Raw genomic sequence first — 2825 nt, 5'->3', positions numbered from 1 at the left:
GACTGGAAAACAAAAAAAAAAAAATAAGATGAAATTTCAATTTCACACGAATAAAGCATTGATATCAAATGAAGGAGGCACTAAAATCCACCGCGAGGAGAAGTTTTGGCCAGTGTACAAGTGCTCTAGTATGGGAGTGAATTCACCTGCTCACACGACACGGTGGCAGCTACAAAAAGGTTGTTTTTCCTCACAAATTGTTCATACAAATTAAAACGAGCAGTAAGTTACAATGCAAAAAGGTTTATAACCTCTGTTGAGTGTTGTGCTACAATTCAGCTTGAGTCTAAAGTTCCCACTTGACACAAGACAGACACAGAGTCAGTGGATGCAGAATTGGAACAGACTTGGAACTACACACTCGCTTTAGTAAAACCCTCACAGGTCGATCTGAATGTAAAACTGCTGCCACTCTTCTTATTTAATGGATGAGATTAAATATTAAAGGTCCCATATTAAAACCATATTTAATGTTTTCATCCTGACCTTCATGCAGCATGGTGGGATTAATTATTCTATTAAATCTACAGAAAACCTCATGTAATTGGTTGTTTGAAGCATTCACCGGTTTCACAGGAAGGGCACAAAAGCAATGTGGTCTCAGAGGGTGGAGCCAAAGTTTAGATTGATGACACTTTCATTTTTCACGGGAAATTGAACTGGTGAGTTTTTTATTTATTTATTCATTTTGGGGGGGGATTATCTTTCTCTACACTTTTCAGGTAAAGTACAGTGTGTAAAATTCTGCCCTACACTGTACATTTTGCCATCTAGTGGTCAGATTTTGGATGGCAGCCCTAATTCGCTCACCCTCCCTCTCCCAAGCTTGCCAGTGAACTACAGTGGCCTGCGCACACAAACCTGGAGACCTTGTGCACCTTCTTTGCCGGGTTTATTAAATCCGACCAAATTTTACACACTGCAAAAGTAATGATGGGAACAAGGAGACTGTACCTCGACATTTGGCATAATTTGCACACACTGCATCATTGAAAGCATGAATGTAAACATGTTGTATTGTCGCAGGCAGATATGACATGACATGACATGAGCAACACAACCAATGAACGTTAAATAAATTATATAATAGAAAATACTTCATAAAATAAATCACAAAAATGGCTTAATTCCACAATTGAGGGTCGCACAAGCTTTCAGAAATGTGGAGCAAGCGGAAAAAGCCATGGATGGACTTTTCTAGAAAGTTCATGGACTGGATAGAGAGATGGACAACATTTGTAAAGAGAACTTCTCATAACATGGGACCTTTAATGTTTCTGGAGGTTTGAGTATTTGATTCAAGTCTTTGTCCAAAGTCTATAAAACCTGTTACCTGAATATTATAGCAAACTTCATGTGGCGGGAAAAATTGGGAATCATTTAATTGAAATCATCGCGGTTGGAGGAGTTTTGATGATCTTTCATGTATCGTCGTCTTATTGCAAGTGTTTAAGCTGCTCAGGAAACTGTGAAGATGTAAAGGCACCCGAAAGATACTTTTGTAATCTGAAGTATCGTCCATGCGTTGCAGAAATTGGGTGTGATTTCATTGCCCAAACTAAATAGAAAGGGTCACAATAAATTTGTTGCATTCAGAAAAAAAAAAAAACTCAAATGAAACAAATAAAAATGTTAATTTTCCCTGACATTTGCATGCTGCACAGGATACAGAGACATGAGGAAGATGGGGCAGGACTTGGTTGAAACTCATTCCACACAGAAGATTTTATCGCAATGTGGGAGTAAAACATGCAGTGTCCCAGATCGCATACTTCTGTACTCAACCTTTACATCTGCGCTTAAAAAAAAAGCTCCCAATAACAACGGACGCTGCACACCCTCTGCTATTCAAAAAAGAAAAAAAAAAAAGTGCCGCTATAGTGGCACATTTAATGAAGTAGAAATGTTGGGGTGTGGTTTATGTCTGATCAAATGTGATCATTATTGTCTTCACTGTGAAGAATTGGATGAAACTGCGGTTCAAAATGCTAGCTTGCATGGTAGCTATTGTTTTGTTTTGTATTTACTGGCTAGCTAGAGCGGCACTTTTTCTCTCTTGTCTTCACTGTGGAAAAATGTGTTAGCATGTCAGCTAAAGGCAGTTAAAACCCAATTCCAGATGTTATATTCTTTTCCCCCCGAACTTTGCCTTTAGTAGAGTAAAACTGATGCGCTTAAATGCATTTAAATGCTCAAATGCTAAAAATGCTAAATCGCGCTTTCAAGGATCAGGTAAGACACAGGAGAGTTGTGGTCTGAGAGGGTGGAGGCAACACTTGGATGGGTGATCCGATGTTTTTCGCGAAATATTTCAGGGTAAAGAAATAGCATTTTGGAAGCATAGTATGCTAGCTAATGTTAGCGTGTGTGCTACCTTAACCAAGCACCAGTGCTGGGCTGTGGTTTACGTCTGATAAAATGTCATCTCTGTTGTTGTCAATGTGAAATAGTTGTTGGAATAGCTGTTAAAAAAAAGTGTATTTTTTCCACTTCAGGTGCGAGCAAAATGGCAGTGACATCAGTAGCCACGCAGGAATTACCTGCGCTTCATAGCGAGTGTTACGCATTGCTGGCAGTGTGCGATGTGGGACACAGTTATGGAGCTCAGCAGGGGGCCGGGCAGACGACACTGCAGACCCATAAACAGCTGATGGAGGTCGAAGGTAAATTAAGAAGTGATGATGGGAGAAATGTGTTTCATTAGGAGAGTGAGGTGTTAAAATACAGCATCTGTCCATTTCGACGGCTCTATCGTCGCACACCCTGGGAGCCGGCAGGACACGCGGACTCCTCTCCCCCAAATAAAATCTAACGCTACTGGAGTG

This window comes from Nelusetta ayraudi, unplaced genomic scaffold (assembly GCF_046127955.1).
Source record: "Nelusetta ayraudi isolate G7.1 ecotype Tasmania unplaced genomic scaffold, CSIRO-AGI_Nayr_v1 ptg000031l, whole genome shotgun sequence".
NCBI lineage: Eukaryota > Metazoa > Chordata > Actinopteri > Tetraodontiformes > Monacanthidae > Nelusetta > Nelusetta ayraudi.
Note: the sequence above shows the minus strand (reverse complement) of the source record.